The sequence below is a fragment of the Pyxicephalus adspersus genome, chromosome 3 (genome assembly GCF_032062135.1).
Source record: "Pyxicephalus adspersus chromosome 3, UCB_Pads_2.0, whole genome shotgun sequence".
Taxonomy (NCBI): Eukaryota; Metazoa; Chordata; class Amphibia; order Anura; family Pyxicephalidae; genus Pyxicephalus; species Pyxicephalus adspersus.
Window position 1 is genome coordinate 85939457 of NC_092860.1, and position 26054 is coordinate 85965510.

General features: G+C 36.9%; 1 protein-coding gene across 1 annotated transcript in view; it reads left to right on the forward strand.

The window, feature by feature from the left end:
- The window catches only part of CCSER1 (coiled-coil serine rich protein 1), a 463885-nt gene that overhangs the window by 363726 nt on the left and 74105 nt on the right, over window positions 1-26054 (forward strand). The gene's annotated exons all lie outside the window — the stretch shown is intronic.

Here is a 26054-nt window from a genome sequence, read left to right on the forward strand (position 1 = left end):
ATATCATAATCATCAGAAAGTCCATAGTCATATCACTAACTGTCCCTCAATAGGGAAATATATATATATACATGTATAGTGTTAGATAATCTGATTCCACTATAGTGACCCATTGTATTTGACATTTATTTTATCAAAGCATAGTTTTACTTGCTAGGTCATCACACACGATGACAATGATGATGAAGAAGAGACAGTCCATGGCTTTGGGTCTAAATAGATGTATTTATTCTTTTATAAAATAGACGTGTTGCTCTACTTCTAAACAACTCTATTGTTGGGCTGCCTAGAACAGCTACTGGAGGTAATGGGACAGCAGAGTTAATGTGAACTGACACTGCTGTCTGGACTTATTTAAGTGGTGTAGCATTTCCCTAAGCTCCCAACTTTTAGAGCAATATGTTTTAGTACATTTTGTCCAGTGCTGTGAGGAATTTGATAAACTGTACAAAAGGAGCACCTGCTTCCCACTTCTTAAATCAAATAGTAGTTTACCTGTGGTTAAAATAGCTACTTCTTGCTATGTACAGTATGTTCAGTATACTAAATACAGATAAACTTTAGTAATTTAGAAGACCACTGTAATCTTCTACAATCATAGGCTTATGACCTGTTAAAGTTTTCGGAGTTCTGATTTACTTGACTTTTAGGGTATTAAATGCATAATAATTAGCTGATTTTTAATTAATTATGAAGAATAAATGCATTTTTACACCTTTTTTAGCAGTAGGCTAACTAATAGCAATAAAGGCAAATAAAAGTAACTGCTGTACGGTCCAAAGCTAGCTAGACCACAACAAAAACATATGTTTTATTTTACTGACTAGAGGATTTAAAATAAAATGTGAAAGTTCATGTAGTCCAGCTTTTATTTCCAAAAGTTCATAAGAGGAATTCACAGGTCACTCTGATCTAAGGTTCATAGTTGAATTCTCAATATTGTCTCAAATCCAGTGCCCATATAATTCTTTAATGAAGTTCAGGTTTTTTAAGTCTGTTGGGTGACAATTAGTGTGTCAGGCTATTGGCAGCTCTCTTTATTACTCAGTCCTACTCAACTATTTTGTTTCTCGTTGAGTAGTATGAAGAAAGTACTGAACAGCATATTCATCAGGAAAAGCATACAAAGCAGAGGTCTCTCTTACTGTAATCCATCAGGGATTATCTAGATTATCTATACATTTATGTCCAGCTTTATAATGAAATATAAACAGTCAATCTACAAAAAAGGGCATTAAGTAGAATTAAACACACTTAAGTTATGAAAAATGATAGAATGTAATGCTTATTTTGGCAAAGGCATGACCTAAAAGAGTAAACCTAACCTACGTTTTCCCCTCCTACTGTGTGTTACTCCCACACCTCCTAGATTGTAAGCTCTTCAGGGCAGGGTTCTCCCCTCCTCCTGTGTCACTGTCTGTATCTAGACCTGCAGCCAAACAAGTGATCCCATGCAGCTCCTCAGCCTTCTCTACGTTTTTGGCTACTCGCACCATAGCCCTGGTTCTTATGGAACTAGCATTTGCAGATTTGACAGTGGGTGGCAGTAACCGTACTGCAACCTCACCACCCGTCTGTACACGGCCTAACTATTTTGCAGCAGAGCACTGTTGCTCTTTGGACACACCGCATAGCACTGATTATTGACTTTTGAGTACCATGCCTATTGTTGTCAACCCATCAATTTTTTTTTAGTTTTATTGTAAGCAAAACAGAACAGATTTAATCCATCCAAATGTTATCAGGTGTGTTTTTCAAGTGAATTTTCAAGTGAAAATAAGTGTTTCTAGACGTTTCTAATAATTTTTTGTCTGCCTGGATTTTACCTCATTGAGTAAGCAGTTTTTTTTCCTGTCTAAATTCACTAAATACTACTATTACATTATAGTATATATTATATACTATTATAAGCACACACAAAAAAAAATAGAAAACCATGAATAGCTGTGCCCTTCTAAGAACATTTATCATTTAGCATGAAGGACCACTTCAGTTTTCTTATATGAGAGGGTTGTCTTCTTTGAAATGTTATTAAATGTAATATAACCATTAGCTTTCAAAATAAGAGAAGGCAATTGAAAAGAAAATGTAGGTTTAAAGTGGTAGTTTATGTTCGCCTGGCCTTATAAACCACATTTGTGGAGCAATAGTGCAACGAAAAGTAATAAAAAGCAATGCAACTCAGACATCAGAATAAAGAGAATTATTTATTAATATCAATTGGCTGTAAATCTGACAAGTGTGCATGAACCACTGCTAACCCTGGTTGGAGAAACTTGAAATTGTACTGTTCAAAATAGATTTGTAAATATTATCACAAATGGCATGCCAGTATATATATTCTAACTTTCTGTCCTTTGTAAATTTTTCTGGAACAGTGCAACTATACTCCCAAAGCTTAGCAGGGGCATGTCTAAAGGTGGAGACTATAGAGACAAATTAGGAAATTGGTGCCTGGGCACTATTGGCACCCAACTAGAAGTTGTACACATAGCTCTCTCATGACAGCTACTCACTGGAATACTGATTTTTGTAAAAAATACCTAAACCGTAGCAGATACTAATCTAAAATAAAATTAACAATTTATCTAAAAGCTTTGGGGTTCAGCAAATGCAAACAAGAGTACAGTTGGAAATCTATATCTTTTTATCTTTGAGACAGTACTGTGCTGTAATATTGTTTTAGCCTGCAATTAAAACATCTTACAAACAGTTATCATTTTTTGCAAATTGCACACATTGTCATCTTAGTAAATAATCATTTGTTGATAGTCTGTGAATAAACAGAGTGTATTCTTTGTGTTAGGCACTGTACAATACTCCATTTTAGCTGTCAGGATTAACATTGGAACACATGACTGATTATTATGCTGTGCTCTAGTGAGTGGAAGCAGAACAAATAAAGAGGAGTGAACATAGCCATGACAGCATTTTAAATAGGAGAGATTAAATGCGCTTTGGTTTTTCATCATCATCTTTCATGCTTTGGTCTGCAGTTTTCAGAGAGTGACCCTGACAGAGTCAGGCACTATATTTTTCATCCTTCAAGCGGTTAATTGTTTTATTTCACACATTTAATGTCACCTTGTGGGGCATATATTAGAATGAATAAGCATGAAACTATTACACACATTAGGAAGGTAATGATAAAGTGCTTTTATGTTTCAGTTGTTTATAAAACTAAACTGTATGGAGTTAGGAAGAAATGTTTTTCCATTGGTGAACTTTATTCATAGAAGGCAAACATAGATAATAATAGCATACACAATATTCTAAACTATGTTATTTTGGTTTTTAAGTATGGCTAAGTAAAGCTATTACAGTTTCCTATAGGATAGGCTTAATTATGGCATGGCGGAAAGTATTCTGTGATTTGATAATAGTTAACCAGGAGATACTGTTACACTGAATCTTTCTATGTTGCTCTTTCTGATATGAATCAGGGGGATCACAGGTTTATATGTGTAGGCACCTCCCTTTTCCTGTGACCCCTTTAAGACACAAACAGGAGCCTTTCAGCCTGAACTTCCTTTCTTGATGTAAGATTGTTCAATGGAACATCATATCCTCTTTTCTAGAGGGTGTGATTGGCCACATTGCCCTATGGGCTAAAGCTGCGTACACACCTGCAATTTTTCTCGTTGGAAAGGATCTTTCACGATCCTTTCCAACGAGAAAAGACTGCACGATGCATGAACGATGCTGTACATACAGCACCGTTCATGCTCTATGGAGAGGGGAGGGGGAGAGCGACGGAGCGGCACCCTGCTGCGCGCTCTCCCCTTCCCTTTCATTAGGATCGGTCGTCGTCCATGGATCCGCCAGGACGGTCGTCAGACGATGGACGACGACCGACTGTACACACGGCAGATTTTCGCCCGATAATTGGCCGATACCGATTATCGGGCGAGAAAAATTTGCCGTGTGTACGCAGCTTTAGCCAACTTGCCCTTTCCACTGACAAATGAGAGAAGAGCTGGGTGAGAGGTTTGCAGTTAGTGATAATATCTGAAGAATTTGAGGATTAGTGAGAAGGAATAAGATGGAGAGGAATAGTCCTCCACTGCTGCATTCCATACATCAGTAGTCACTAAAGTCAATTTTCATTGTTCTTTCCTTGTTTGTATTTTAAGCATTTCCTGCCTGGCAATCAGTTATGAGTAAACCAAGGAAAAAGGGAGTGCTTTATGCATCAAAATAGTAAGAGACCTGCAAGACACAATAAAGTCTACTTTATTTAGTCTACCAATTAATTTGGTTCAACGCTGCTACTGTCAATAGTACTTTGGGGCACACTTGCTTTTATTGTTTCATAGTTGTTTATTAATGTAATCTTGATGGATATAAAGGGCCTTGCAACTTGAACGGGGAAAGGTGAAGGAGTAGACTGATAATAATATCTTTCTGTCACTCTTCTTCTCTATACAAACTTCTTGAAATTCAGTACAACTGTTTTAGTTCTCTTTATGCTGCTTCTCCCTCCCACAGTCTGAACCTACTGTAGAGCAATATCAAAGGGGATATACCAATAAATAAATAACAGTATCATTGTTTGTATTTTATCTCTACCTGGAGTTCAGCATGAAATGCTTGTAAGGGCAAAGTACAAGTTCGGTTTGAAGAGGAATCGATATTTGGAAACATTTGACCAGCTTCTGATGTTACCCATTGAATATGAAAACAGATTAAAAACTAGTAAATGTAATCAATTTATGTTAAACTGAGCTTTGAATAATCCTCTGCAAAACAGTCAGGAGGAGGAGCATTTTTTGAAGCTTGGTGTGCTGTGTAGCTTCCTGTATATATAAGACGTTCTGAAAGTAAAAAAAGGGTCCCTTTTATGGGATGGGGTAAACTTGTACAGCTATGAAACCTTGCAATCTATCATGTAATCTGCACTCTATGTGATCAAAGAACTGTCCCCAATAATATTATCTTACATCTTGTGTACTTTATGAATCTCATATAAATTATTTAATGGGGTGAACTTAGCAAGTTCATTTTTCCTGTTTTAGGGATAGGTCACTTAGCTTAGTGAATGAGATAAAGCTCTAGTAACTACTACTAACTTCAACCCCATAAATTCATGAGATTTAGAAGATGTAGAAATGTTTGCACTTTTAAAATTCCAAGATTTTGCAAGGCATCAAATCAATCAAAAAAATCATCTAGTCCTTAGCAGGTCTTAAAAATAGATAGACCTCAGATGAATAACAACGCATGACATATTACTCTGTGTTATTATTATTTGTTTACCAAATATGACCTCAAAGTATGTCCACCACTATAAAAGCAAAAGTTTTGTCAGTTTGCTGATCTGCAGCATTCAGATGTATGTTAACACAATGCCAAGGAAGAAAGACATCATCAGTGATCTTAAAGCAGCAATTGTTGCTACCCATCATTTTAGAAATGCTTAAAAGACCATTTCCAAACAGCTTGAAGTACATTATTCTACAGTGGAAAAATTATTCACAAGTTGAAATCATTTAAGACAACAGCCAATCTTCCCAGAAATGGACTGCCAGCAAATTCACCCCATGGTCAGACAGTGAAATGCTAAGAAAAACTGCAAAAAAAACAAGCTCTGCATCTCAGATTCTACGGCGTGTTAAATGGTAAAGTTTACAGCAATACAATTACAAAAAGTCTGAACAAGTAAGGCTTGTTTGCAAGACTTTTTGTGAAAAAGCATCATCTTCTTCAAAGAAAATAGCAGTGCAGCTTAGGTTTGCAAATTTGCATCTAATAAAATCACACATCAATATTATTATTGTAAACAGGATTTATATAGCGCCAACATATTACGCAGCGATGTACATTAAATAGGGGTTGCAAATGACTGACGAATACCGACAGTGACACAGTAGGAGAGGACCCCGCCCCGTAGAGCCTACAATCTAGGATATGGGGGAATTAACTTAGAATAGGAGGGGGGATATGGGGTAGTAGCGAATGGTAGTGGGGAACTGGTGGGAAGTAGTTACGGTTTTAAAAGACAGAAGAAGATGGGTAGGTAAGTTTGAAAAAAATGGGTTTTGAGTGGTCTTTTAAATGAGCAAAAAGTTGGAGCAAGATGAATAGGACGAGGAAGACCATTACCGAGAATTGTGGCAGCTCTAGAAAAGTCATGGAGCCGTGCGTGTGATGTGGTTATGAGTGAGGAAGTAATTTGTAGGTCATCAGAGGAGCTGAGAGAGCAGCTGTGGGAGTGAAATTTTTTTACCAGGTCAGAAAAGCAAGTGGGACAAGAACTGTGAAGAGATTTGAAGGCAAAGCACAGGAGCTTGAATTTGATTCTAAGGTGTAATGGAAGCCAATGAAGAGAACTGCAAAGAGATGCAGCAGAAGAGGAGCAATGGGAAGGATGAATGAGTCTGGCTGCAGCGTTCATAATTGACTGTTACATAGTAGGTTAGGTTGAAAAAAGACATAAGTCCATCAAGTTCAACCACTAGGGAAATAAACACATCCCAGTTATAAAACCCTATAAGATATAGTTGGTCCAGAGGAAGGCAAAAGAACCCTGGTACAATTTGCTTCAACAGGAGAAAAAAAATATTTCCTGATTCCATGAGGCAATCAGATGTTCCCTGGATCAACAGTCACTGTTATTTTTACTTTAAAGCCTTAGTACCCAGTTATATTCTGTGCTTCTTGAAAAGTATCCAGTTTTTTCTTAAAACAATCTATAGTAGTTTCTGAAACTACTTCCTGAGGGAGCTGATTCTACATTTTCATGGATCTTACAGTGAAGAATCCATTCCTTATCTGGAGCCTAAACGTCTTTTCCTCCAGACGCAATGAGTGCCCTCTTGTTCTTTGTAATAATCTCAAAGTGAATAATGGGTAAGAGAGTTCTCTATATGAACCATTTATATATTTATACAGGGTGATCATATCGCCCCTTAAACGTCTCTTCTCAAGGGAGAATAGATTCAGTTAAGCTAATCTCTTCTAATTAATTAATTAATAATTTAGTTGCCCTTCTCTGCACTCTCTCCAATTCCACAATGTTCTTTTTGTGAACTGGTGAAAAAAACTGGACTTCATATTCCAGATGTGGTCTGACCAGTGCTTTGTACAGGGGCAGGATAAAGTCTCCATCCCTGTAGTCTCAATACAAGTAAGTACTTTACTAGCTTTAGATTTTGCAGCTTGGCATTGCATGATGTTGTTAAGTCTACGATCTACCAGAACCCCCAGATCCTTATCCATTTCTGACTCCCCCAAATGTATTCCCCCTAGACAGTATGAAGCATGCATGTTAGCCCCCAAGTGCATTATTTTACATTTATCTATATTAAATGTCATTTGCCACTTGGCTGCCCAATCAAACAGTACAGCCGAGTCTGCTTGTAGATTATAGACATCCTGTATGGATTTAATTCCATTACATAGTTTGGTGTCATCTGCAAACACAGAAATGGTACTTTTAATCCCAAACTCTATATCATTTAAAAAGATGTTAAACAGTAAAGGTCCCAACACTGAACCCTGGGGTACACCACTAATAACCTTAGACCATTCAGAGTATGAATCATTGATTACAACTCCCTGAATGCGATCCTTAAGCCAGTTCTCTATCGATTTACAGATTGACTTTTCTAAACCTATCGACCCTAACTTGCATATTAACCGTCTGTGGTGTACAGTGTCAAATGCTTTAGCAAAGTCCAAGTACACTATATTAATGGATATTCCACTGTCTACCTGTTTACCTACTTCCTCTATTCTGTATTCCATAAATAGAGAGTACATTTGTTTGACAACTTCTGTCTTTCTTAAAGCCACGCTGACTATCACTATTATTGTCTAGCAGAAACTCCTCTATGTGGTTCATTATCAAACTCTCCAGGACCTTTCCGACTATGGACTTTAAACTAACTGTCTGTAGACTGTAGTTACCTGGTAATGACTTTGCTCCCTTTTTGAAGATAGGAGCCACATTGGCTTTACACCCATAAGTGACAGCGACTAAAGAGTCTCTAAAAATTAGAAGTAATGGCTTTGAAATAACCAAGCTCAGCTCTTTGAGGACACGTGGATTGTAGAGGAGAGAGACGGGTTAGTGGAATACCAAAGCGGAGGATGTTACAGTAGTCCAGACGAGAGAGCGTGTACAAGTTGTTTGGTGGTCTCTGGGAACAGATGGGGCAGATTTTGAAAATGTTGCGTAGGTGAAAGTAACAGGACCTGGAAATGTTCTGAATATGGGGATAAATGAGAGGGCAGAATCAAAGGTAAAGCCAAGACAACGTGTCTGAGGGGAGGGCCGAATAACAGTGTTGTTAACAGTTAGGAATATGTTAAGGAGGGTTTGGAATTTGAGGGGGGGAAGATGATGAATTCGGTTTTATCTGGGTTGAGTTTCAGGAATCGGTCAGACATCCATGATGAGATGGCTGACAGGCAACATGAGTTCTTATCCAGGATTGAGGGAGACAGGTCAGGGGTGGACAGATAGATTTGAGTGTCATCAGCATACAGATGGTACTGTAAACCAAAGGAGGATATGAGACTACTGAGAGAGGAGATGTACAGAGAAAAGAGAACTGACCCTTGGGGAACCCCAACAGGGAGTGGAGTGGGAGAGGAGGAATTACCATTGAAAGAAACTTGAAAGGAGCTGCCAGACTGATAGGAAGCAAACCAAGAGAGAGCAGTGTCACTGATACCAATGGAGCGCATGATTTGTATTAGATGGGAGTGATCAACAGTGTCAAAAGCAGAGGATAGATCAAGGAGGTAGTAGTAAGGGCTGTTTCAGTGGAATGGGCAGCTTGAATATCAGACTGGAAAGGGTCAAGGAAAGAGTTGGTGCTGAAGAAGTTTGGAGACCTATGGGAGAAGGGAGATAAGATGGTAGCTAGAAGGTAGGGAGGGGTCTAGTCAGAGTTTCTTTAGGATAGGGAGAATTATGGCATGTTTGAAAGCAGAGGGGTATATACCAGTAGAAAGGGAGAGGTTGAATAGTTCGGTTAGGGCGAGGGCCAGGCTGGAGGAATGGGCATGGAGTAGATCAGAGGGAATTGGGTCAAGCGGGCAGGTAGTAGATGGAGATGATGAGAGAAGAGAGGAGAAATCATCCACAGTAACAGGGCTGAGGGAGGCCAGTGATGATTTACAGGTGGAAGGGGTGAATATGGGGTGAATATGGTTGGAGTGGCCCTGTGGGCGGAGACATCATGTCTGATTTTGTAAATTTCTCTCTAAAGTAGGTGGCAATGTCTTCAATGTCTTGGGCAGAGAAGGATGATGTGTGGGGAGCAGGTGTGGGGTTTAGGAGGGTGTTGAGAAGAGGCTCCGTGGGTTGGAAGCTTGAGAGGAAATGACAGCGGAGAAAAATTTTGCTTGCTGACAGTGAGCTCAGTGTTTAAGTTTTGTAGCTTGGCTTTGTAGTCCATAAAGTCAGCGCTGAGGCCAGATTTCCCGCACTTGCGCTCAGATGCCCGAAGAGTCCTTGTAGCTCTTTAGTGTGATTGTTGTGCCAGGAACGGGGGTAGCGGAAGGTGGCAAGGGCAACTTTATCCAGAGCCAGAGAAAGAGTGTTGTTGAAACAAATGGCAGCTTTTCCCAGAGATGTGATTTTAGAGAGGCTGGGGGTTAGGGCCGTAAGGCAGTTTGAGAATAGGTTGTGGTCAAGGTTGCGGATATCTCTCTGCCATTGACCAGGTCTTGGATGTGGTAGTCATGTGGTGGAAGGGGGTCATCTGGAACAATGTCCTTTGGACAGATAAGACCAAAGTGGAGATGTTTCTTCATATTTTGGAGCCAAATGTGAGGTAATTTGTGTAATAGCTAAAGCTAGGCTGAAATTGTGTTGTGCAACAGGACAATGATACCAAGCACACCAAATAAATGGTGAAATTGTGTGTCAGGACCGTAAGTGAGCTGTGTATAAGTGAATGCCTACAAACCTGAAGGGTGATAAAAAATCATTCCAAACCAACACCTTGAATGTTTGCTTAGTTTTGCACCAATGGCTTCTCCATTTTGGCTTCTTTCGTGTTAAATAAATAATGGCATATTGAAATCTGTTGTGTTTTTTTACACCTGAGATTAGACTTAAATAATTCTGGAACCTTTATTCTTGATAGACACTTTTAAATGATGTATCTGGACTAAAGCCACTGAAGATGGATTAGAAAATGCTGAATGGCTCCCTTAGATCTTGCAAAAATTTGGAGTGTAAAGGCTTGTCTGACTGGATACAAATACAAAATATTGTGTCGGTAGGCCCTGTTATGGAGGGGCATGTGTGTGACCAGCTTTAAGTGATCTGAAAGTGGATAAATATTTTATTATTTATTATTATAATTATATTCTTATAATAACAAAATAAAATGTTAGTATGTTTTATACCTAATAATAAGGCAAAATTAAGCTATTTTTTATTTAAACAGTTGACAATAAGTCACTATACAAAATATTGTAACACTAGGGAAAAGTTTTTATCAACAAAGTTGTGATAAGAAAGTTTTGCAGTTCCCCGAAGGACTTTGACAAAATGCTCCTGAGGATGTGCTGTCACTTTGAAGAAGCACATTTCTAAAAACTGTGATTTACTTAGATGACATTGCAGTAATTGTCCTGAACTTAAAAAGAGTTTCTACTAGAAGTTTTTAATACACTTCTCATTTATTCTGAGCTCTGGGATTAATCAGAAGCCTGAGAAATGCATTGAAATCACTTCTCACAAGGTGGTATTTTTTTGAGAAACTAGTTTAAAAACATTAAAAAGGCATATTAAAATATTTGGGAGTGCTTCTCACTTCTAATTAAAACAATTTAATAAATCTAATTTCTTCTCTGTGGTTCAGAAAAATCAGATAAGATCTGATTGATCACCATATGCTATCTTGTAAATAGGAAAATGATCGGCTTAAAACCACATTACATTGCCTAAATTGTCCTACACATGAAAAATGCCACACTGCGCTGCTCAAACGCTATCCTAAAAACATTTTAGAAATGAAATGATCATATTTCAGAAACAATTACAGAAAAAAATGGTTCTTGGTCAGTTCATAGCCATAGACTGAGTTTCCCAAATATATTATTGTATTATAACACTGCTCCCTTAGGACTTATGACAAAGTGAGCCTCTCCTTGGCCTTTTTAGCAGATAGGTCCAACTCGAATTCAGTTATCCTAATTTATTTTTAAAGACTCTCTGGCCTGACAGCACATTGGGTTAAAAACATTCATCCTAATTTCCTAATATTTACTATTCCTCTATCCTGAGAGCACATGGGCCCACATATATGTTAAAACATTCATCCTGTTTAATTTTTATTGACCACTTCCTAAGAGCACGTGGGCCCAGAGTTCAAAAAGTCTGGTCAAATTTAATATTTTAGGTAACTGCAGTAACCACACTGTTTATTAAGTTTGCCTAAAGCTATGTAGCAAGGGGATGACCGGAGTGTAAATAAAAAAATGTACTGTTTGGGTAGGACCTGGAGATTGAATATATATATATATATATATATATATTAATATATTATAGTATATATTTAGTTCTTTTAGCTTTAATAGAATAGGGAAGAATTAGAAGTCCTGCTGATTTTAATTTGACCAGAGATAGTACAGTAAACCAACAGCAACACAGAAAAAAGTAAAAGCTTTTTATTTTTCCTATGTAACCGTTTACTAGAATCCATGTAGATGTAATTAATAAAGAGACAAAAAGAGGGATACGCACTGCACTGCAATAAGTTATGTTCATCAAATAAAGTAATTTCTCATTTACAACTTAAACCATCAAACTATGGCTAGTAGCACAATTCATACTTATACATCACAGCTGTGAGTACAGAAGGCAATATCCTAGACACAGTAAACCATACATCATCTCAAAAAATGTCCCCCGTCATTGGGTCTTATTATAGCAATACAAAATGCTGGTATTAAAATTTCATAATAGGTGATTATAATTGACTTAAATTAATATTTTCATACAGTTATATACTATTTCTGAAGGAATTGTACATCCAAGAGTTGATATGAATGTTATTATTACAACCTTGCTGCCTTATTTTAGAAAATAGAACGTTATTGCCACATTTTTTTTAATTTACTCGTTCTACAGAGCCAAAGAGGGCAGTGATTTTAAAAAAGTCTAATTTCTGTAAGTTATGTGTGTGTTGCTGTGAATAAAGAATTAAAAAAAGGAAGCTTTTGTCTTTTGAGATGCTTCATTAAAAAGCTTTTTCAAGCAACCTTTTTTTCATCATAATTTGGCCAGTGGGTTAGACTGTTCTATTGCATTAAATGGATCGTAGAGCAATCAATAAGAATGTTCCCACTAGGGATCATAAAAACAAAACTTCTCACAATCAAATATATGCTTTACTTTTACTGGAAAATGTATGTCACAGTTTCTTTGATAAAATTAACTGCAACATTACAAAATACTGTACTATAAAAATGTAGTTGAATTAATCCAGAGCTGATCCAAGTATAATAATGTTTTAAGTATCCCTGGCACATTTATTATTCAGATTAGCATCCCCTTTTGCAAAAGCTTAGTTTTGGACCGTGGTCTTTCATTTTGTATGTATTGGAAAAAATGCTGCACTAAGGTTGAAGCTTCAGGCATCCCTTTTGGAAATAGCTGTCAATTTTATGTGTGCATTGCAAACTTATTGTAATTAATTGTGTTATTCGTTAAATATTTTTCAATAAAGAGTAAAAAATGAGACCAATAAGAATCGGGTTCTAACTGTTCCTTAACTTTAGAATAAAGTCAAGTTATCAATAAAACTTTTGTAAAAATTGTTTACAAAAATTAAAGGGGTCTATTTAAAAAGCAATTATTAACATTCACCAAACATTAAATGCCACTGAAAACACACTTAAAAAGGCCACTTAAAAATTCCCTATAAGAGAATATTTGCCAGATTTACTACTTTAAAAAAAGACTCCAAAATGTAAACCCTGGTAACCCCCTGCTGGTGCTTCCAGCTTTTGTCACAACACTTGACTCTTACTGGACACTAACTGCTTACTCATTTTTCACCTAAAAGGAGAATAAAACATTGATTAATTGCTAGTACCTTTTGCAATTATCGTTCAGTGTTGCATGCAATTTTTTCACTTTTTAATGAATCAATTAGCGTGCAAAATTGAGCAATAATTACAGTTGTACTATTGCTCGGTTTACCGATCTTTGGTGAATCAAACTAACGACTGTAAGCAATGTGAAAAAAAGAATAAGACTTTGATTTTCTAGCAATGTTACTGCTCCTAAGCTGCTTACTTGTTTATAGGAATTTATAGTGTTGTAAATCAGCTTTTGTATAGTAAACTTTGAAGTATAGAAATATAAAAGTGATAATTTTGATCAGATTGGCCTTCAGCACTCCAAAGCTTGATAATGGTGCCATCTCATTCTTTTCTCTATTGGATTGTTATTGATTTTTTTTGTCTTCCATAAGCTGTAAACCTTATGTATAAACACAACCAACCAAATACACTCAACCTCTTTTACTTACCTTAATAACAAAAGAGAAATGTAAGACTTTCTGACTGCCTTCTCCAAGGCAGACTTTAAGGGGAAATTGTGTTTTTTTTCTTTCTTTTATAATTATACATTTTTATTTTTTGTCATTTGGTTTTATATGTATAGGTGTGTGTTTTATATATAGTCTATGTTTTACAATTAGATTTTTTGTAAGATAAACAAAGATTCCCAGAGCATTATATATAATTGATCAGGTGAATCACTATAGTACAGTAGTAGGTATTTTTCACTTTTGCGGAAATCTTTGAGGGAGTATTTTATGCAAGGGGGATGTTTACATTTTCCCAGAGATCAGTCCAGTCCAAAATGCTGGTTTGCCTGCAGAAATTGGCTTAGTATGCCCTGTACATAAAAATGTACAAATAAAAGTGGTAATTGGCAGACATGATTGTCCCAGAACACCAATGGTATGGTCTGTTATCAGATTGACACTTCCTTATGAATGGTTCTCTAAACCTTACTTCTCAAGTATGTATCAGTTTTCAGTATTTAACTAGTAAATGTGATATTTTACCCTGTTGCCTGAACACAGTGCAAGGATTATCGCTATCACTATACTATACTAGAAATGTGATTCTGTGCAGAGATAATTCATCCTAATATCATTCAATGCAGACTCAGCTCATACATACAGCTCATGTGTAATAGTGATTTTGTTTTCTCTGGTTATTCCTTGAATATCACTGCTGTTACATATTGGTTGAGAGGACAGGTGTATAACTTCAGCTTGCTGAACCTGAAAACTGGTTTCCCAGTGAAATCTATTACTTGTTGTCCTTGTTGTTATCTGATCTGTAATAGACTCGGAGTTAACAACTAATTCCTTCCCACAGAGACTTTAATTTGGTGATCTTCCAAAACCTCAGGGTTGCTTGCTCATAGCTGCTATTTCATTCTCCAGTAGGTGACTGGTTTAAGTGTTGGGCATATGAACAACATGTGTCACTCTATAATTAGCTGTATAAATAGTATAAATAATTAAAAAAAAGTTTTGTGTCAAAAAAAAAAAAAGAATTACTTTGTTGTTTAAAATAAGCAAAGACCCCCAAATCTGTATCCTGCATTTTAATATGATGCATATATATATATATATATATATATATATATATATATATCATCCAGAAATTATGGTCTTGAGATACTGTTGCTTTTTCTATTTATTTGAATAGAGACTGATACCTTGACATACATTGACAATGAGCAGTGTTTGGCACTCTAGCTATAGGGATAATGCCATATTTTGTATCCACATTCAAGATGAGGATGGATATACAGTTGTTACTTGTTTCAAAAAAACCTTTTAAACAAATTGAAGCAGATTCAAAGCAGACTGATATGCATCAGTCAATGGGTAGTGAATGTCAGAGGTTACCTATAGTTGACAAGGAGGGCTTATTGCAGAACTAAACTTAAATTAGAAAGAATTGTGAACAGGTAGGCTATTTAATGCAGAAGGGACAAGGAATGTAAATAATTGCCTGATTGCAATATTTGAATTTCCCTTATTCATTTTCACCTGAACTTCATTCGTGTTTCAGATCTTATGCCAACTTGATCAGGCTGGAATCATGTAACTCCGACAAATGCTCACTGGAATTCATTTATTCCTGGCAACCAGGGGTATGTTGGGAAACCAGTAGTTGTACTCTGACCTGCATATACCCAGCTTAGTGTACAATAAAGAAAACATTGCTAGCAGGCAGGTATGTATATTTTTTGAGGGAGGAGCATTACCTGTCCCTTCTGCAATATTGAACCTCCCTGCTAACAAATTTTTCTAATTTTATTATAGTTTCCACTTTAAAACCTCAGAAACAGGCACATGTTTATGCTTCGTTCTTATAGAGATCAGAAACTTCTACCATTTGTCCTATTAACTGGACACAGTGTCACTAGTATTTGACATCTTTTATCTATATGTAGCCTATATGTAGATCTTTTTCTAACTTGTGAGACTATTGTATTTTACATCCTTGCTACAGAAGAAGAATGTTCATTGACAGAGACATGTTGGGGCTATAAACATTGATTTTGAACATGGTGCTGAAAAAAATTTAAAAAATAAAGAATATTAAAGTACTTACAAAAAAGAAACTTTTGGAAACTGACTTTATCTTTTAATACTCAATACTGTTTGTCCAAAGCCCATGGCAGCAATTGTAGTCAGCTTTTGTTAGACATATATAGCTTGATTCATTTGGCTGATAAAAGAATGAAGTCTGCCTTGTCATGTACAGATGTGTTAATTAGGCTCTAAGACTTATAAAGATGTTTGTCCTTTAGCGAGACTGACATGTTGTATTACTGGGAACATGCTGCAACTAATTTGTTTTAGCTATGTTTAGCTTTATCTAATGGATATGATGTTGTATGATTGGATGACAGCTTCAATAATGATTAGAAGCTTTGCCATAAGTGACATTTCATCTGAAATGACTATGCTAGATATTAGGATACTTTGATGTGAACAAAAACTAAATTTGAGTACTATATCATTGTGCATGAGTACTGTGAGTTTAAAAAGGAACCTGCTGGGATTCCAACAGTGAGCTGCTGTTGCCAATTTGTTTTTTAAGGCCAAGCTGTGGGCTCATTCTTATCCTTGCATTTCTTCTTAGTGAGACGCTGAAATAGCAAATGCAGGTCAGACATCTCAGTGCTTGATTTGTTACTGTACATACTTAGAAACATGTTATCTTTTTGGATGGGAGTGAGTTTTGAGTTTTTCAGTCTGTATCTGGTGATGATAAGTAACAAGGGGACCTTAACAGTGAACAATGATTTGCTCCTGTTTGGTGATAAATATATCACTTTTGTTATCTGTGCAACAAAAAAAAACTTTTTGCTCAAATTTTGTGAGCTGATTAATTTTTTTCTCTGCCTGTGCATAAGAAGGCATTATGTACATGTGGGAAGGGAGTAAAGAATAAGTTCTTTGCAATCAGAATTGAATAGGAGTGACAACACAGTCCTTTGGAATTCAGAGCTAACTTACTGTGTTGTCATGTAACAAAGGAAGGTAGAAACACACTACATTTCTGCCACATCAAAATTTATTTTCTTCTATTGACTTCATGTTCAAGAGTATAAAACATGGGGGAAAGTATAGAGATATAAGGATAGGGACAAAATTAAAAAAAAAAGTTATGTCTTTATGTCTTGTTGTTCTACCCCTCCCACCTGATTTGTGTACTCTGTGGCACATTAGTTATATATAAACACAAACCAGGGAAATCTCCCCAATCAAAACAAAGAGAACAGAAAAAAACTAACAGAAGTTCTAAAGCACTCCAAAAAAACTTATAATCTGTATTTTTACTTTATTACTCGATGCGTCCCTAATGAAGGACATGAATATACATACATGAATATACATATCAGATGACACATATGAAGTTCCTTGGGGCTCTGCTTCCAGCAAGCTTCTAAAGAGATTAGGGCAGTGCTGATGCTCCAACAACTATTCGTATTAGGGTCAGTTGTCATAAAAATAATATAGCAGGTTTTGGTGGATACTGGTAATCTGCTGGATCCCAGGTAAATATTTAATTGAATGCCTATGTTAGGATCTCTGCTCTCTGTTCCAAAGTCTGTGCTCCTGACATGGAATAAGGGCCCAATCACATCTTTCTGTCCTGGTGCAATAACATGTGCTATTTTTTGACGTGCATTGCGTTAGGACAGCCCGTTCAAATAATTTGGTTCCCAATGCACCATATGAGACAAAAACATGGAGTTTGCATTATATTGTTTTCTGCTGCTCTGCACTAGTACATGTAGTAGTCTGTTACCCTGCATTGAGAGGCAATGCAACACATCTGCCCTGATGAATGCATTAGGATACCATTGATGATAAATGCCATCTCACAGCACTAACACACATAACATACAGTGTGCTAACACGAAGAATGCATAACTTCCCATAATGTACAGGTGTAATTAGGTCATAGTGCATCTAAAATGGATTAAAAATGTTTTATGTTGTTTAATGCTATAAATCATGCAGCAGATGTACTAACAACACCCATAAACAACCTTAATGTAGAAGGTCCCCAAAGTAGAAATTTACTCTTTACTATCATTATTGAAGAAGAAAGAAAAATAAATTCTGATGTGGTCACTGCTAAATCTTACAGCTAAAAATAAACAAAGGCCCTTGATGTTTGTATTATTGAGTTGCTACAGTGGTACATTAGTAAGGCATTGTTTTTCTTAAAACATAAACTTCAAGTGAATTCTAAAAAAAAAAAAATGTTGTGTTATAAACAAAATTGTATTTTAAAGAGTTACATGGAACTTAGAAAAAGTAGTTATGTTTTGGCAATTTGCCTTTACAGTAAATATATTTTGTATCCATAGCAGTACAATTTGTAAGAAAATGTTTGCTTTAAAAATACATTCCTAGATTAACCGTTGAAAGGATAAGCAAACCTGTAAATAATATTACAAAATATTTTAAGGCTAACATTTCTAAATTATTTGCAATATAAATGTTTGTCTTTTTCTGGACATTGGACTTAGTGGTGCTTTACTAATCACTATTCACAGCATTTTTGCTGGCTTATGGAATAGGGTCCCTGATCAGTAAACATACAAACATATAAGCTGGGTCAGAATGGCCCACAGGAGGATGGAAAAAAAACTATGGTGAGCCCCAGTCATATGGCCCCCTGATTAGGTTTCTTTGTGGTTTCTTTGTGCCCCTCGACCCTGCTGCCTTAAAAAAAAATCCCACTGTGCCAGGAAAACTATGTGTTTTGGTGAGCCCTCCTGCCCCCTACCCTTGGTTTTCCCCAGGTCCATAGGCCAAATCTGAATAGAAGGCCTAACCCCTGGGGATATCATAAGCCGTCTCTCTCCTTCTTTCTGTGGCAGGTCACCTTCTGTTTTTATTAGGGTTTTCTTCGGTCACTGCCCCCTTTACTAAATGATCTGAAAACAGGGCTTTTGATGCCTAGAAACATCACTGTGCACATTTTGGTGAACTAACATGCATGTTCCAATAAAGGAGGGATGGGGAGCAATCTAGGTGTTGACTATTATGGGAATCAGCTAGAAACTGTGTCATGCTCTGTAAATTTACCTCTGAGCAGTCTCAGCCATGTTGGTCTGCAAACATCTAAACATTCATATCGTTTGGTAGAGGCTCATCTATATGATGTTGGAGTGAAGATGCCACCCATGAGCCCTAGGAGAGAGTGGCATAAAGGTATGTCCTATGGCACAGCAAATTGAGATGGTTCATTTGAGAAGTCCAGTTCAGCCCACAGCCTGGGGACCACATTTGTTTGACATGTAATGATGAAACGAAGTACAAGAGTCACTTGTATTCTTATGTGAAGTCTCCTGTACGTCAGACCAGACTAGTACTGTAATCTCTTCTTCTTCACAGTGACTGGTTTTCTTTCCACTCTAGTTTTCTGCTGTCTTCTCAAGCTATGTACAGCCAAGTGATAATATCCCAGCCATATTTACAAGGTTATATTTTGGTTTTAAGGTATTTGGTGCACACAAAGTAGACTTTTATCTTGACTAATGATAAACAAATATTCACATTTTTTGTGTCCAGAGTTAGGCTTTAAAAGGTTCAGTTATCATTCAAAATGCTAACAACATTTTTGATTTGGACATATTACTATTTTTATGTTGGTGTAATATAAATGAAGGACATCGGTGACCTGAACATCCCAGCACTTTTACATAAAGCTAATTCAGATTTTTAGATTTAAAAAGTATATGGGTGCATTTTTCAGCTGAATTTATGTTTTCTTACTTTAAAGTGAAGCAACAGGTGTCTTCTGTTACCTCAAGTGACCCTAGAAAATCTATTACATTCTGCAGTCCACGTGTTTACTGTCATATGAAAAGAAAATGCTGTTATTTAACAATTTCTGCATAATCAGGTGATAAAGAAACATTTTTTCTATTTGGCTTTTTCAATTAGTCATTTCAATTAGTTTTGTTTCTGTCATTAAATGATTACCTTCAGCTCCAATAAATATTGAAATATATACAAAAGTCTATATGCTAATAAAATACACTAAAACAAATGAACTTTTTATCTGCACTTTATGCCGCAGAATTTAAACCTCAATATGAATATGCAAACTGTTTTACCTGTCAAAATGTGTTATTCTCTTCAACTAGTCTTGTGTGAAGCCCCCTCTGCTAAACAGCACTTCTCAACAGTGACTACATTTTTGTGTACTGTATGTAAAAAAAAAGGATAGCCTGTTCAAGGATAAAGAATGCTAAATGGATTCTGAAAGAGCAACCTGATATGATGTGTTCTGCTTTACTTTAAAATGAAATGAATGCAACTACACCATTAAATGCATATGCTAGTACCTGAATTAGATCAGTTTTCTGTACCCCCTGTACAAAAGAGCTGCAGCATAGGAGAAAGAAGCAGTGTTCCCTTTGTGTTTCAGTTTATGTACTTACAAGAAACTTGCTGATGCAACAAGAAAGCAAAACTAATAGAGAATTAGGTTCAGCGCTGTTCTGCTTCTTCTTTTACTGTCTAGTCATAGGCTGAGATGGGTCCCATGACAGCCTGAGTTCAGAGGAACCAGTTTTATTGCCAGGAACAGCTCTTGATTAAAGGTGAATATTACAGAAGCTCCTTTTTTATCCTATTTTTGGCTGGAGTTATTTTTAAAAATTGCTTACAGCTTTGATGGACTGCATTTATAATTCACAAGAACCAAAATAGCTTATGGAGGAACACAGAAGGCAAAAGTTAGACATTTTCAGATACTTGTTAATTGTAAATGTAAAACTACAGGGGTTTATGACCCTGAGATATTGACGCATGACTTGCAGCTTTTTGGTGATTCTTAAGATACACAGCAAGGTAAACATGACCTATCAATACCAAACCCTTGATCCTACATACTGTGTGTGATTACATGAAATAATTGTAGAGCCATAAATGCAAATTACAGTGGTACCTCGGTATACGTCCGCTTTGGATTAACTGGAGGTCCAACTTGGTATACCTCCAGTTTGGACACAAAAAATTTTGCTTGGTATATGACCTTTGTTTGGAATAAGACTCGCATGCTAGAACTTCTCTCGTGACTAGCTGCAACTGCCCACGAGCGTCAGTACTACAGATGCTATCATTCACTGAAGGACCTGCGGTATAACTCTCTGTGAATCAGGTGAATTTGTGTTTTGTTCATTAAATTTTTAGAGAATTGATTGACCATGAGTTGTAAGAAAGTTAGGGAGAAAAGCCAAGCAACAAAGAAAATGGTTAGGATCACCATGGAGGTGAAAAGAGTTGGTTGAAAAGTATGAAGGTGGCATGCGTATCCGGGACTTGGCTGCTGCATACAGTATGGCGAGAACGACAGTATCAACAATTGTAAAAAGGAGGAGGCTGAGGGCTTTGTTCCCCAACAAGTTTTTAATTGTGACGAAACAGGCCTGTTTTGGAAGAAAATGCCTAACAGGACCTATATTACACAAGAGGAGAAGGCATTGCCAGGGCACAAGCCAATAAAGGATAGGCCAACTCTCTTGTTCTGTGGCAATGCAAGTGGGGGTTGCAAACTAAAGCCTCTACTGATCTACCACTCTGAAAACCCGAGGGAATTTAGGAAACATAAAGGGCAGAAAACTCAGTTACCTGTGATTTGGAGGTCAAACAGCAAGGCTTGGGTAACCAGAGAATATTTAGAGGAGAAAAACCTGCCTCTAAAGGCCCTCCTCATAATGGAAAATGCTCCAGCTCACCCTCCAAGCTTGCAGGACTTTGTGCTGCCAGGGTTAGACTTCATCACTGTAAAGTTCCTCCCTACTAATACGACTCCTCTCATTCAGCCCATGGACCAGCAGGTCATTAGTAATTTCAAGAAATTACACTAAAGCACTATTCCAGAGGTGCTTTGAAGGGACCTCGGACACAGACTTAACCCTGAGAGAGTATTTGAAAGATCACTTTAAAGTCATCCATTCCATAATCTCATTGACAAAGCCTGGCAGGAAGTTTCCTACAGAACAATGAACTCTGCTTGGAAGAAATTGTGGCCAGAAGCAGTGACCCTTGAGGGCTTTGAGGCTGTGACTATAGTGGAGGATATTGTCTCTCTGGGCAGGTCCATGGGTCTGAATGTGAGTGATGGTGATGTGGAAGAGTAAGTGGAGGGGCACAGGGAAGAGCTGACCACTGAGGAGCTGCAAGAACTTGAGAAGGAGGAGCACAAGACTAAGATGGATGCACTCTCTTCAAGCTCGGGTCAGGAGGAGATAGAGGAAGCCCCTACTTTATTATTCAAGGAAATCTTTGCCAAGTGGGTGGGAGTCAAAAACTTTGCAGAGAGGTACCACCCCAACAAAGCCCAAACAAGCCGTAATCCCATTGTCTGGAATTACCAGACAATGTCACATTTCTGAAACATCCTGAGGAAAGGACAGAAGCAAAGTTCTTTGGACAGATTTTGAGTAGAGGTCAAACCAGGAGATCCTCAACCAGGTTCAAGTAGGGAAAAGAGACAGAAAAGTGGAAAAACACCAGAATGTCAGTTTCCTCAAGTTTTATCGGAAGTGGACTCTTCTTCCAAACAATAACAACTCCTCCTACTCTCTTCTCAGCACCATCCTAGTGGGCACTTGACTCTTTTCAGCAAGGTAAGGTTAAATTTTCATTAATTTCATCTAATTGCTTTTGTATTTATGTATTTTAGCATTCAGCAGTGTTTACATTATTTTATTCAACCCCATTAATGTATAATATGCCAATAACAGTAGGATTTTTTTCATGGGAATGGAATAATCATTTTCCTTTTATTTCTTATGGGAAAAATTTGTTTGGTATGTCCTGCTTGGTATAATTTCAAGGTCCTGGAACGGATTAAGGACTTATACCAAGGTACCACTGTATATATATATACAAATATATATGTCAATAGCAAAAAAAGTGGAATTAATCTCCAGTTCCTAAAGATTATGACAGAAGAGAATGGTAAGTCTTTTTGGTCCCAACTGCTTTCTGCCTGCCTGTAAAGGTATTATTTTTATTATTTATTTATTTTGTACACTGAGCCAAGTGTTCACAGCTCAATGTAAAGGTTTGGCAAGAAGGTTTTGTACAGAAGTTTATCATCCCTACCCAGCCAAAGAAAATGAAAAAAAAGGTTGAAAATGATAATAGGGAAAGTTATGGGATGTTGCAGTTCTGGAGGGAAGCACTTTGGAACATAAGTCAGCTACAATGAACAATTATGCTGCACATGCCTGCACATTATGGCAAAACTCTGGGTGCAAATAGCGGAGTTAAATTACAAGTAAAATGCAAATGCCACAGTGTTTCCTTAAACTTCTCTAATGCAGAACTACTGTGATCCATTCAACCTAACATTTATACTTTATTTCATATGATCTGGAACCACAACACCATGGGATGTGCTGTTTCCAAGTAATTGGGTGTGAGGAATAGAATATATGCAGCTATCACTGGTTCAGAGTGCCAAACATTTATATAAGCAGATTTGGGGGATATATCAGTGTTGAATTAGTTTATACAGATTTACAAGTTTGAGATTTGTGCTCCAATATCTAATTAATTTGCATTACCAACAGGGCCTGGAAAGTGATGCCCTGGTCAAGTATCTTTTTCTTTCATGTATTTCTGTACCAAAAGATGAACTGATTTGTATCTTTAGTATTTAACTTTTATCTACTTACTTTACACTTTATCTACTTACTTGTCAGAATATTTTTGCACTTCCTTATCACATTTTACTTTTCAGTAACCTCAGTGCTACTTCTTTTTTTTTTAGGCAATCCTTACTTCTACTTACTAATAATATTCAGTCATCAGTAGCAATGGTAAATATAGCTACAATTATATTATATGTCCCAGCTAACCATCTTTTAACTGTCATCATATAAAAAATGTAACTACAGCATGCTCAACAGCAGCTGGGGAACATCATGTTTATTGCCTATGGTAGAATGCGTAATTACATTTAACTGAGATGACATATCTCACAATATTTTAGATGATCACAAGCAGCAACGCTTTAATGGTAGACAATCTTACGTTCCAACTATAAATAGTGGCATATGTACATACAGTACATTAGCAGACTTAATGCACTGTAATACAGAGGGATACTGCACCAAACCTGTGAATATTAGGTTTTGGAGACTAGGAAGATACTAAAAAACCCATGTTTAATTATACAGTATATGACATCATTACAAAGGCAGCATGATGGTGTCATCATGGTGGTTCTGTTGAAATCTTTGCAAATGAACATTCATGGCTCTGGCTCTTGTGTCCAGATGCCTGCAAATGTGTGACAACTAGAAAATATTGTATAAAGGAGAAAATCACTAGCAATATGCAATTTTTTCTTCACTTTAAATTTGAAATGGCAAAAAAATGAAAAGTATTGCAAGTACAACTTACTACTTCTATGTAAATTAGATTTCCTCCATAAACAAGACTCCAAGAAAAATGCCACTAAATGCTGTAGTATCTTGGGAGAGACCCAATACATCCATTGTATTAGTAACTTTCTCACAGATGCTAAGGATTAACATACCCCATATTATATGAACTTATATCTGCCCAATGCCCACACCATTGTCAAACACCATACAAAGATGATACAATTATTATGCCAATAGCATTAATATTCCATCTATGGTTTTACACACATTTTAGGCTTTATTGCCCATAGACTGATGGGATGAATGGGACGGTGGATATGTGTGAATGCAAATGTTCAGCTTGACCAAATATCTTATGTCAGAAAAGAAGGGTGAAACATGGCAGTAATGGTAGACATTGTTGGGAGATTAGTAACTTGCTCAATGAGCTTTTCCTGCCTGACAGCAGCTGGCCATTAGGGTTGGGAGCCACCTGTAGACACAAGGACATCTTCTATGTGTCGTATAACCCTTACCCACCACTTGTTTGCCACTAAATGCTTCGTCAAAGAAGAGGATGTTTTAAATGCATGCATGAAAAACAAGGACCTGTATTGTTATGTTTAACAATACTGGTCCTTAAAAAACAGTATTGTTAAACATAACTTAAAAAAAATGTTTGAGAAAGTTAAAATAGGAATAAGGATGAGTAAATCTTTACAGGTTCAGTTCTGCAGCAATTCCCTGAAGTCTTGCTGAATTATATGAATCCAGATTTTAGTGTCGTAAATTTATTGAATCCTGTGGAATGCTCATCTATTAAATTCTATCTGGTTTAGTGCTAATAGGCAAACTACAATAAAAAAAGCATAGGGAGGTAAACACTGCCATTGGGAACCTGTACCAATGCACCAGTATTTGCTTTACTTCACCTAGGGGCTCCCAGGTTCCACAATAAGCCCCCAAACAAATCCCTACAACATTTTTATATAACCACATGCAAAGGATAACCCATTGTCTTTTCACAGGGGCAAGGATTTTATGCAATATGGGATGCGTAGAACTCTGCTACTTGCATTGGGAAGTGCTTCCCTACTAGTGCTCCCCTTACAGTCATGTAGCCTACTCTGCTACAGTAAATTGGGTGCTGCACACTTTTTACATTTCCTACACTGCTCAAGCACACATTTAAACTTTACCAGCTCTATGCCCCTAATAATACAGGTAGTCCCCAGGTTACATATGAGGTAGGGACTGTAGGTTTGTCTTAAGATGAATTTGTATGTAAGTCAGAACAGGTACATTATTTTAATAAATGCATTTAGGACAGATGTTTGTCTCAACATATTATTAGGCAGCGTGGTGTCAGTTATTGTATAAAATCATCACTGTGAGCTAAACACAAACAAAGCAAAAACAAAAAAAAACTTTATCAAGCCCAGACATTCATTAACTTCTAGAGCAAGCTGTGCTTTGATATGCAAAAAGAAACAACTTCAGAGTTTGTCTTGGTCATTAAAGTATTATAGAATTATAGAACAGCAAAAAAGATTTCTTTTGCAAGTCATGCGAACTGCCCCCTCCCCCATCAAGCCTCCATCCTGCACACGAGGGAGCAGGGAAGAGCCATGTATACCCCATGGAAATGACCAAGTTCCAAAGTTTGGGGATCTTTATAAGTCTCCTTCCAAAAATCCAAAGCCTTTATTTTTTATGGCCTTGGAGCTACTACACATGGGCAGATTGTTACTGTACAATCTGTTTTCTAATCCAATAAAATGTAAAATTATTCTAAAGGAAATTCTGTAGCTGGGGTGAAATTCCCATTGTTTCTATCTGGGGAAAACAACTAGAAGGGTAGAATCTGTGTGTTCAGTGTTTTTGGGCTCCTGATTGGATCAGTTGTGTGCAAAAGTGATAGCAAATCTGCTTGTTTTCAGTGGGCCTTATAAATCTCTTTTGACCTTGCCATGATTATGTCTAACATGTCAATAGCATAGAGAACACCAGACTTTTATGTTTGAAGTTTAAAAACACAGGTTCCTCCTACTTACAGCTGAAACAAATAATTCTATTTTTTTACTTTAAACTAGAGGTAAATATGGTGGTATACTAACTTTTTCATGAAACATATCTGCGT